At 34.8% G+C, this 12,361-nt stretch overlaps 1 protein-coding gene across 2 annotated transcripts in view; it reads left to right on the top strand.

The window, feature by feature from the left end:
- The window catches only part of LOC148033429 (pentatricopeptide repeat-containing protein At4g35850, mitochondrial-like), a 103,431-nt gene extending 102,853 nt beyond the window's left edge, over positions 1–578 (top strand). For both annotated transcript variants that reach the window (XR_015691308.1, XM_087681352.1), the window contains exon 14: positions 97–578. The gene's annotated coding sequence lies outside the window, so the exon portion shown is untranslated. The remainder of the gene's footprint in view (positions 1–96) is intronic.
- Positions 579–12,361: the final 11,783 nt, after the last annotated feature.

A 12,361-nucleotide genomic window follows, 5' to 3' on the forward strand; every position in this document is an offset into this window, starting at 1 on the left:
TGATTTCTGTGTTAGATCCTAATTATTTCGCCTTTAAGCTCGATGCTTTGGTCATCTAATAAGGCCTTACGTCTAATTAATGTGGTGCGTATGCAGGCTCACTAGCTTTCTACTCGAGTTCAGCCCCTTCACCCTTATCAGTTTCTTCCTTCAATTTCGACAAGCATCAATGTGGCCCTTGAGTGTCCTCATTAATCTCCAGCCTTTGCATCAACTTCTTGCTCCAGTCCAGTTACCTCACTCTTATGACTAGCTTCTTGCTCCAGTATTGGCAAGTGCACCGATGTGCATGCGGCCCTTTGGTGTCCTTAATCAATCTTCGATCTTTGCACTAGCGTCATGAGTGAAAATTTTGACATGCCAGTCTTTTCTTGAAAAATAATAGCTTTCTATGTAGAATTATGGTTGTTAAAAGTAACTTGCAGAAAGGGTAGTGTGAGAGAGTTTGCGGAGTCACTTGCATTAGCCCAGCAAGCTGTTAGAAATGTTGTATCTCTATGATCCTTTTTATGCCTTTAAGATTACCGGGGCTTGACATACTACGAATCCTTTTGAATCACGTTTGTGTTATTTGGTACAGTTTTTGAGCATGTGATCTTTCTTTTGCCTGTAGCTTTAAGGCTTAATTAGCTTTTAGGAATAATGCACTCTATTCCTCGTGCCTTTAGGATGAATAGAGATGCCTTTCGCGTTTATGTAGTTTGAGCTTGGAAATAATGTATTACAAGTAGTAAGCAATCATTGTTTAGATCCTAATTAGCAATGCTATATGTGCCTTTTGTTTGAAGCAGCTAATTCATGTGCGATGATGATTTTATATCAGATCTGAATTATTTTGCCTTTAAGCTTGTTGCTTGGGTAATCTCATAAGGCCTTACGTCTAATTAGTGTTTCTCTTTTTCGTTTCTGGCCTACAATATTGGTAAGTTGGTAGCTTGCGGCAACCATAGCTCTAATCATTGAAAAGTCGTTCGACGTCTCGAATGGGCCAAGCATCACCTTTATCCAATTTGTCTAGACACATTGGTGCGCATGTTTCCTCGCCACCTTTCTGCTCCAATTCAATCCCCTTACCCTCACTTTTTGGTCGAGTTTTGGCAAGTGCATCGGTGTGGCCCTTGGTGTCCTCATCTCCGATCTCTATACTAACTTTTTGCTCTAGTTTAGCTCCTCACTCTCATGACCAACTTCTTGCTCCAATTTCGGTACATATATTGATGTGCATGTGGCCCTTGGGTGTCCTTATTAATCTTTGGTCTTTGCAGCAGCAACTATAAGCAACGCTAGTTCAAATCCTCATTAGTACTGTTTTGTAAGTGCCCTTTGTTTTGAGGCAGCTAATTCATATGCGCGGAGAGAGAGAGAGAGAGAGAGAGAGAGAGAGAGAGAGAGAGAGAGATGACTTATAGATTCATGGACACACAAGTTAAGCTTGATGTGGCCAATGAAGGTAGGAGAAGAGATTTAAATGGCTCATGGAATGACATTATTCCATCTTGGAAGGCCACATGGAATGACTAGTTGGACTTTTCATAGAACCTCTATTTTTTAGGGTATTACCTAAACTCTCCAGGTTTTCATTAAAGGTGTCTCCAAGTTATGGTTTTGTAAGCTAACACAAATCCACACACAATTGAGTACATACAATCTCAACTTATGCAAGTCAATTGACTTGGGTGTGTTCCAATCCTTAAAAAGTAATCCACAATCTTGGGACATCAACAAATATTGAGTACATCATCAACTAGTTTGCATGATTGCAACTTGGAATCTTATTTAAAAAACACAATCGAGACAATTTATAGTAAAGTTTCATGGAATTAAAGTTTGTGTGAGCATTTTGGATTGTATTGTGCATAGAGAAGCCCTAGAATGTGCAAACTTGTTTGCAACAACATTAAAACAAATTGAAGATCATGTTGTGCCCAGTTTATAACTTGAATTAAAGGAGATAAAAGATAATTAGAAAGATCTTGTGACATGAATTGCTTAGGTCTTGAGGAAACAATGTGGAGACTTAATGGTAGGTGTTCTCAAAATGCTACTAAAACAATGAAAAATATGACACACTAAAATAAGGGACATTGTGGTACTCAATTGGGAAAGTGAGTTTCAAAAATACAAATATAAGCATTGTTTTCAAGTTATAAAGAAATATACAACTAATATTACTCTAAGTAGAGAGTGGATTGGGAGTCTTTAACCTTGTCTTAGAAAAACATATAATCATCAAACAATCAAATTTGAAGAAGACTAAAAGGTTGTTGCGATTCAAGTTGAATATGATGTACCAAAGTCTCCTTCGATTTGTTCACTTGAATTAAAAAGATTGATTAATGGAAAATATATGAGATATATGTGGTTTTGTCCTTGCTCATTAAAAAATCTCCATTTTGCTTTGCATATAGATCAAAGTTTTTAAATTCTTGTGAGCTTAGTGATGAAGTGGTTTAATTGAGATAGATTTAAAATTTTTAAAAGTCTAATCACCTTATAGGTATTTGAGGAAATTATCCCATTATTGAGGGGCCATTATCTTTTTTAGTAAAAAAAGCAAAGTATGAATTCTCTGCAAAAGAGATCACATCTCTCGGCCATATCATTTGTGAAGATGGAATCAATGTGGACTTAGAATTAGTATGAGTTATCCCAAAGAGGCCACCACCATTGGTCCTACAAGTGAAGTACATCAACTTATTGATGATTCACAAGTGATAATATTTAAGATAGATGTTCCATGACCATTCAACGTAAAGGGAAAGGGAAAGACTTCTTATGACAACAAATCAAAACGAGAGTTTTGAAAAAGCCTAACGTGGCTATTGCTATTACATATTTTTAAAAATTGGCTTATCCCAACAAATCCTTTGTGCTTGAAATTGATGCAAGTACTTTTTTGATAGATGGAACCTTGTTGCAAGGTTGTCAATCAATAGATTTTGACATTGAGAAACATGATTGTGTATATCATAGCTTTTTCTTTAAGAATGGGAGTTGTACACAGTACATGCTTTAGAGAAATGTCAATACTATTTAGATGGTGTTAAAGGTATGATAGTGTTCAATAAGAAAGCATAAAGTGGGTTACTAACAAACATATTCAAAGAAAATATCAATAAGGTTGAAAGATCAACAAGGTTGAAAGACTTACAATGATGGATAAGTTAAGAAAAATGGTTAATTTCATCTAATCTTAAAACTTCGAAATTGGTTAGATTGTTTGTAGAGATCAGAAAAACTTGTTTGTAGGAGGATACAAAAAGAGTTAAGATGGTTGAGAATATTGGATTTGAATATAGGATCTATAAATAAATAAATAAATAAATATTCTTCTTTCTATTTACTTGATATTGTGAAGCTAATTTATCATCCAAGTCAAAGCACACTCCTCAACCATAGGAACATGTGTTGACTTTGCAATTGATTAGATCTTCAAGTGGTTCCATTTGGAGACTAGCTTCGAGCGGGAAATTTAATCAAGGGTTGTTTGTATGGGAGATATGTGTAAGAAGAGCTTGTTGGTAAAATCACATGAGAAAACTTTGGTTTGGGAGCACTAGAGTTGAAAAAATGAAAATTTCAACACATAGTCTAGTTGGGTACCTTTAATATCAAGAAAGCTTGATTTTGGGAGAAGATGAAATAACTAAATTTTTGGGACATGGTTACCTATTAATAATACTTAAATACTGCATGAGCATCTCGTAGACATGGTCAAAATGGTTATTTGTAAAGTCTTGGTGCATGCTTAAGAGAACTTGGGATTCACTTGACATTCTTTTGAGGGAAAACAATCATATAAGGTTATGGCAATTGGTTTATGGGATAATAGAGATAAAAATTGTCATGATCTAAATCTCAAAATCAAAATATTGGGAGAAGTTAGTTGGAATTTAGATTCTTTGGTTTTTGTGGAGGACATTTTATGCCACGCAACAAATATAGCAAAGTCAACAATGGAAGCTTAAAAATGGCAAATTGGGTCTAGGCAAAAGCCTTTTCTAGACAAAGCTTGTTCCTCAAAAGGTATTTTTACATTCTACATGCAAATAGGCAAAAACAATCCATCTTTATAGTTTAAATTAGTGAGGTTTTTGGACTGAGTCTAAGTTGCAATTTGCATAAGAATGTACTTTCATTTTGCAATATATTTGTTGCTCTACCATTTTCTTCATTTGATGTGCTCATTTTCTTAACACCACAATCTAGAAGAACCTCTTTCACATATATGATTAGTTGATGTTTTGAAAGTTTTTTTTGAAAAAAATGGAAATCTCATGGATACAATGGCTTGATTTTTTTTGAAGAATATTGCATTATTGAGATAATAAATTATGGTTGGCAACATCAAAAGCTACATTGAGCAATGGAAGTATGGTTTGGTTGAACTTGTATTGAAAAAGCAATTGTGTGAAAATTTTCAATGACTATAGATTGATTACACTTATACTTTTCCTGTGTATCCTTATTGCTCAGATGTTACTTCATTGAATCAAAGCTATTATTTATGGAGGGTTGGATATATTTCCCTTCAAAAAATTGGACCATATAAAATCATTGAAAAAATCATAAATAATTTAAAATGTAACAAAAAGTAAAAAGAATCCATTGATATAAAATAAAGTTAAAAAAATCTAGAATGCTATAAAAATAGAACTATAAATGGTTAAATACTATGACTTATAATCCAATGGAAAATAAAAATTTGGATATAATGAAAGTATAAATTGCATATAAACCAAAAAATTTCAAGAAATTTAATAAATAATATAAAGAAGTATAAATCGTAATTTATTTAAAAAATTATCTTAAAATATAAAAATCAGTACAAATTTATTGAATTATATATGTATTTTTAAAAATAAAGCAAGAGTAAAATTTATAATTTTAAAATAAATTTCAATCAAAATTTCTTGAAATGTATAAAATATGGGGAAAAGGAAGGGGGGATATCAATTTTGTTGGAAGTAGTCAATGGGAGAAGTCTTTCTAGGCTTAAGCAAGTGAAGGGTCCAATTGTTACCTATATTTGTATAAAAGAAGAATGCAATAACTTTGCCCCCAATGCACATTGTAGGTGTCAATACTTTACATGATTGTTATCGTAATTGTATCTACTAAGACACTAGAAAAATATAACCCAAAAGACATATGCACATCTAAAATCTTGAAAAAGATATCATCAAAGTGAATCAAATGTTACCCTAGAGTCACTTATTATATTATTTGTGGTTTCAAGAAAATTCTTATATAGTTTAACATCCAAGACAAAATGGTCCTATTATGATATAGAAGAAGATTATGACTTTAAACAATGCATATAAAATTTACTCATATATTGCAAAATGGTTTTGTCAAGGTTAAAAATATATATAGAATTTTCTAATTCTCCAGCAATTGAGCATTCTCTACACTACTTGACATAGCTTAGTAATAGGAGGCACCACATATTTCATTTAGCATAAGGCTATATGACTAAAAACATAATTACAATTATCCATATTTGTCGAGATTCAAAGTCTACATCCTTGTATTTACATATTTGCAAGAATTTGCAAAGGAAAAATGGGAAATTTTATATATTGGTTATCAACAAAATAAAAATTGCATAAAGAGATCTCAAAAACATGCTTTCTAGAACGAATACTATGAGTGGTAGTGCTAAAGAAATAGATAATGCTAGCTAGTCTAATTGATTCACATGAGTGAACTGAATCACTTTTATTTAAATAAGACTTAACACATTTTGTCATGGTATAGCAGCTAGCTAGCTATGAGATGCCTCTTGTATAAACCTTGAGGAGTCCTCTAGTAGTTGATTGAAGCTCAAGTCCATGCACGCAATTTTCCAGTCTCCTTTAGAAAACAAAGGACCTAGTTGAATTCTGATTTTACCTCACAAGGAAGCATGTGAGGGTCACCCTTAAGAGTAGTCTAGCACCCATATAAGAAGGGTCACTCCCCACAACCAATCAAAGGTGAAAATGGCCAAACACCACACTTCATTCAAATAGAGTCGAGTTGTCTTTTAAACTTGCATGGTCACTAGGTAATTCACTTAATCGCCACATTTCGATCCCCTAAAATAGTGTTAGGTGGGTTTTGTCCTATTGAGTTTGGGCCATCATGTTCTAGCAAACCTATCTAGTGTTTAGGGATGCTACCTTACTTATAAGGTCCACTATCGAGGCTTACTACTTTTCTTGAGGGGTTTATTTTTTGTCATCTAATTATGCAATGCCTACTACCACACTATTTGACATATGAAAGAAACTCCCTTTTTATTAATTTTCTACATATCATTCATTAATACAACCTTTAGCACATGATAAACACTTTGAAAAGAAACAATTTATATTAATTTATAAAGTTTTAAAAAGCTACCACTCTTTCAAAAGATGAAAAAAAAATGTCTCTTACGTAAGAGAAGACAATTGTCTCACCTAGGATGGGACCTTCCAACCTCTCAAGGTCGACCAATATGTGACCACACTACTTTCATCACAAGGAATTTATGAGCTCAGAGCCTCACTAAGCTTCCTTTAGCCTTAAGGGCCATCCTACATAATAGGGGTACTTACCATTGGGCCCTTTACTTTATCAAGAGCTTGAGCGATCAAAAGTCAAAACACTCAGCTTTCACAAGAGCACATGACTCTCATCTTGCAAGAGAAGTGTTTGGGGCATCCCACAAGATTCTAAAGGCTTGGTGATGTGGGAATCCCAATAGTCCAATATATTCTTGTAAGGTCCATCACCCCACAACATATGGGATCCTCATCCCATAAAATGAGTTTTCCATTTGGCTATCACACCTTTGGACTTAAGTAAGATAGCCATCATATATTCACAACAAAAAAAAATACTATTACAATTATATTAACTCTTAACACTTTTTAACCATGTCACGCATAAAACTATGCTTATGTTTATCCCATGTTATATTTGAAAAAAGTAAATATTCAACTAAGTTCCTTTTGAGGGTCAAGTTTTTATCAAACTAGTTCTTAGCCAATACAAAGTTTAAAGCCAAAACAACAATTCCATGAGACTTTTTAAACCATCTTACATTTATTATTCTAAATCTTGCTAAAATACGTATAACCATTTGCATAAATTTAGAAATGAAAAGCCAAGATTTTGAAGAGTATTATAAAGTAAAATTAATCAATCATAACTTATCCAAACATGGTTTGGCCATCTATTGTTATGTGGAACCACAGTGACTTCAAGTTGGCATGTGACCGCTGCTCTTTCTAATTGTGCATGTTCCATGGCTTGCTTGGGGGGGGGGGGGGGGGGGGGTGTTGCATTTTAGTCTTAGTATATGTGCTTCAACTTTGGTGATATGTTCATTAATGATGGTTTTTTACACTGTCTCTCAATGTCATTTCAAGGCCATGGGTAGATATATTTTAGTAGACCTTGTATCGAAGTATAAAGAAGAGGGGAGAAGCTAATAGATTTTGGCAAAGCTTCCACACATGTATGGAGAAGAGGGTAAGAGCTTGATTGGATATTGACAAAGTTTTACACACATCTGGAGAAGAGGGGAAGAGCTTGATAGATTTCGATAGGGTTTCAAACATGTGGAGAAGAGGGGAGAAGCTCGGTGGATTTCAACAGAGCTCCTACACATGTGCAGAAGAGGGAAAGAGCTTGACAAATTTTTGGCAGAGCTTTCATGCACATGTGAAGAAGAGGGAAAAATGTCAGTAGATTTTGGTAGAGGTGTTATGTACATATAGAGAAGAGGGGAAGTGCTTGGTGGATTTTACTAGAGCTTTCACATGATTGTAGAAGAGAGGGAGAAAGCTATGAGAGAGAGGCTTTGCCTAGACTCGTAGAATGGTATCTCCTCTAAGAGAGTTGTATGTCTCTGAGGCTACCCATGGGCTGTTTATATAGATAGCCTTTGAAGAAAGCCAAATTGAGTGCTTTTTGAGACATTTAACATAAATTAGTGGCTATTCACAGTTTTTCTAAATTAGAAGTTCAAGAAAAAGGAAACATGGGATCCTTTTATGTTTGTGCATAGCGCATGAGTAAAAGTTCTTATATATAGGACAAGACGTAAAATGACTATAAATTTTGATTCAAGACTTAGAATTTGGATCCATTTGAATTTTTGCAATCATGATGGCGAGCTCTATGAGGGTATTACTCTATACATCCCATTATGTATTTTAAATTTTAAAAAAATCCAAGATCTAATCTCCATATTTTCACATCAAAGTTTCTACTAATGTCTTAAAAAATCAATAAAAGTAAGGTCTTCAATACTTCTAGATATTATTCCTCTAGAACCTTACTAATATGCAACAACAAAACATTATCCTTTATTAAGTTAATTATTGAGTATTACATACCATCTAAGCTGTAATGTGGGTACATTACATTCTCTTCCCCTTCGAGAAATCCAAATGTCCTCATCTCCAGAGAAACTAGAGGTGTTCCTTTAAAAGAGTAGCCTCATCAATCAAAGCTATATCTTATTCAAGTTAATATTTTCATTGTGCAAGGTGTTCTCTTAGGATTTGAATTGTCAAAGGCTTTCCTCTTATTTCAAGGATCTTTTTTGGTTGCATTTTAAGAATCCCTTGAGCAAGCATCACTATTTTCTCATAATTAAGTATATGTTCTAGATCACATACATAGGGCTTAAGTAGGCTCACATGGAATACATCATGTCCCTTGAGGTAGGGTGGCAACTTGAGTTTGTAGGCTTTCTTTACTATCATCTTGATTACTTCATAAGGTCGACAACACCTTGGACTAAGCTTCTTGTATTTTCCCAGGAATAGTGAGCTCTTTTTATGTTACCCTTAGGAAAACTATGTCTCCTTCTTTAAAGCTGTGTATTATCCTTTAGACGTTTACATAGAACTTTTGCTGATCTTGGGCAATTGTGTCATGCCAAATGGATTGAATCTATTAGTCCATCACTTTGAGCATATCTTTGGATGCTTCCATTTTAAGAGTAGGGTCTGAGAAGTTCAAGGATGTTTGGCATTCTTACCCATATAAATCTTGAAATGGGAACATCTAGTTCGTATGCAACATTGTAAGAAAATCCCACAACAGAAAAAATGTTTGATTAACCATCTCGGTTCTCTACCACAAGATGTTTTCAATGGTTTGAATCATCCTCTCACTTTTTCCATAAGTATGTGGATGATAAGTGAACCTGAAGCATAGCTGAGGCTTGAGGTCTTGGAATAACCAAGTATAGAGTCTCAAGGTCAACTTAGGGTCTCTATCACTGTGACTATACTTTTTGGTAGTTCATGAACTTTGAATGTTTCCTTGTTGAAGACTTGGAAAATTTGGATGATTCGTAAGTGGTCTTGGCTGAAATGAATTGAGAAACTTCGATAAGTTTTGTCTACCATTACCTTGATAGAGTTGTATCCACTAGCAGATAGTTATGTGGGAAATTTAACTATGAAGTCCATACTTATAGACTCCCACTTCATTTGTGGAATGTCCAAGGATTGAAGTTCCTCAAGCATCTTAATTTTTTTTTGCATTGACTCTTTGGCAAGTTATGTGTTAGGTTACATATTGTAGTACATCTCTTTTCAGCCCTAGCTAGTGATAACTTTTGTGAACCATCTTAAGAGTATTAACATATCTTGAGAGTCCACCAATTGGGCTATTGTGTGCTTTCCATAAGGTCTTGGCCTTAACTTCTTATTCTTTTAGAAAAAAAATGAAATCTTGGTAGTAAAGACACACATTTCTTGTGTGACAATCATTTATCTTGGCTCATTCTTTATCAAAGCTTTGACCTTAGAGCCCCTTGGCTAAAAGCATCTCGTACTCTATGTCTTAGGGGATGACTTGGTGTACAAGCCCCAGGATAGGGTTGTTGAATATTGACACGGTTCTTAGGATTTTCACCTTAGCAATATTGTTAAGGAATATTGTTTTGCTTATGGCATTAGCAACCACATTGTCTTTTTTTGGTCAATACTTAATCTCTTAATCAAATTTTTGTAATGTTTTTGTCCAGCTTGGGTGAAAATCCACTTAAGGATCTTGTGATCCATCACTAGAGTGAACTTTCTCCCTAGTAGAAAATGTCTCCATAACTTTAAGGCATGAATCATTGCCCTTAGCTCAAGATCATGTATGGCATAATTGGACTTATGGAGTTTCAACTTCAATGAGGCATATGCCACCAGCCTTCCTTCTTGTACAATTCCTCCTCCAATTGCAAGTCCACTTGCAATTGTGATTACCTCACATGATGTTGGGAAGTTTCAATATTGCGATAGTGATTATGGCTTCCTTGAGTTTAAAGCTCTCTTGGTGCTCCAGTACCCATATGATGAAGGTGTTCTTCTTCAAGAGATTAGTCAGAGAACACTATATTAGGGAATTTCAGAATTTAGATGCACTTCGGGAACCCCCAATACCTTTATTATTTGACCACATGGTCAAATCTTATTGTCTTACTTAAAAGTGAAGTCTACCCTAAATGCTATATAAGCTAACTTTCCAAATCCCACTTTCAAATATGGATCAAGATTTAGCCAGTGGTCAAATATTTATCACTTACTTGAAATTGGGACTTGGAAAATTTCCAAATTCTTCAATATGGTGTTAGAGGTACTGTAATAAGGAAGCGATCTTTGATTAAAAATTTGATACCATCCTGTTAGTCCCAAGAATCCATTGATTTCCTTTACTATGTTAGGTTCTAGCCGATCTAAGATATCCTTTTTATTGGCGGAGATAATATACCCTAGGTATTCAATTGTCTAAGAAGAATATGCACTTGCTCATATTGGGAGAATTTTGGTTTTTATGGAGGGTTTGTAGTACAAATCTTCCATAAATTTCATGATTCTCCAAGGTTTTGGAGTATACAAGTATGCCATCCTAAGAATACTAGTACAAAGTCATCTAGATATGGTTGCTAGTTATTGAATGTGGTTTGTGGGATATTCTAGTCATCCTTGATGAGGATTTGATAATATCCCGATTTTAAGTCTATCTTTGAAAATACCTTGGCTCCGTGTAGTCACTCTACCAATCTAGATATGGGAGACTTATCCTTGTTGTCAATGACTTGGTTCAGTCCTTTCAATCCAATACAGAAGTTGAGGGACCCATCTTTCTTCTTTTGGAAAAAATAGGTGCACCCCCCACCCCAAGGTAAATTACTTGGGTGGATGAATCCTTGTTCAATTAGTTGCCTCAGTTATTATTACTTAAGCTTGATGAATCTTACTTGAGTGGATATGTCCTTGTTCAATTAGTTGGCTGAGTTATTATTACTTAAGTGTGATGGCTTTGAGTACAAACATCTTGTATGGTCATTTGGATGCCAGTATGGCTCTAGGAGTTAGTTATATTTCATGGTCAACCTCTCATTTTGGGGGGAACTTGTGTCAACTCTTTTGGGAAGACATAGTCATTGTTTTATAAAGTTAATGTGCCTTCTTTGGTCTTCTCAACTTTCTTTAGCCGGATCATATAGACTAGTTATCCTTTCCTCAACCCCTTCCCAAGTCATCTTGCCTTAGCCTAATGGACTCTAATTCTCCCAGCTTTTCTATGGGCCTTTGTGGTATTCCCTTCCAACTCCTTGAAGATAACTTCCTCTTAAGTACACAAAATCTTGGTTTTATTCTTCTTGAGCTAGTCCATGTCTAGTATGTAGTTGTGGAAACCCAATGGTAGAATTTGAAAATTGGCTTTAGTTTTCTAGCTGTCTAATTTGAATTGAAATTTCCCTATAGTCTAAGTAGAGAATTTATTTCCTACTAGCAAAAGTCTACTATCATCTTCTTTGTTTTCCTAGAATCTAAATTAACTATCTTTGGTGCAAAAAAGAAATGAGTACTTCTAAAAGCAATTAGAATTTTAGAGGACTTACCCATATAAGTCGTTAGAGTTCATGTAACAAAGCAGTGATGGTCCTCTTCCTTGTGCTTGACAAATGCATATATAGATGCTTGTTTAATTTCCTCACAATAGGTGCATTCTTCAAGTTAGTCTATCATAGAATGTAGTCATGGTTGTTCTTCCATGCCCTTGGTCTCGGTTCTTATTATTGTTTCCATGGCCTCTTCTAGCTAGCTGGTTGGATCAAGACTGTGAGGATAGGTTGGGCAATCTGGCCTTAGGTGTCTAGTCTTTCTACATCAATAGCATTGTTTGTTAGTTAGCTCGCTTGGTTCCTGTGAGTAATAGCATTAGCTTGTCTATTTCTCTAGCATCATTTGCATTAGCCCTAAGATTCTAATAGTTTCTTATTCATAGGGCAGTTCCTCTAGCCATTTTGAAGAATCTCCTTGGTTATGGGATTTGCTTGCATGAGGCATCTTCAAGGGTTGTCTGCCTTGTTGAT

Source organism: Lygodium microphyllum, chromosome 7, assembly GCF_053477565.2.
Source record: "Lygodium microphyllum isolate KBCC chromosome 7, Lygodium_microphyllum_v1.1.10, whole genome shotgun sequence".
In the NCBI taxonomy this organism is placed as follows: domain Eukaryota; kingdom Viridiplantae; phylum Streptophyta; class Polypodiopsida; order Schizaeales; family Lygodiaceae; genus Lygodium; species Lygodium microphyllum.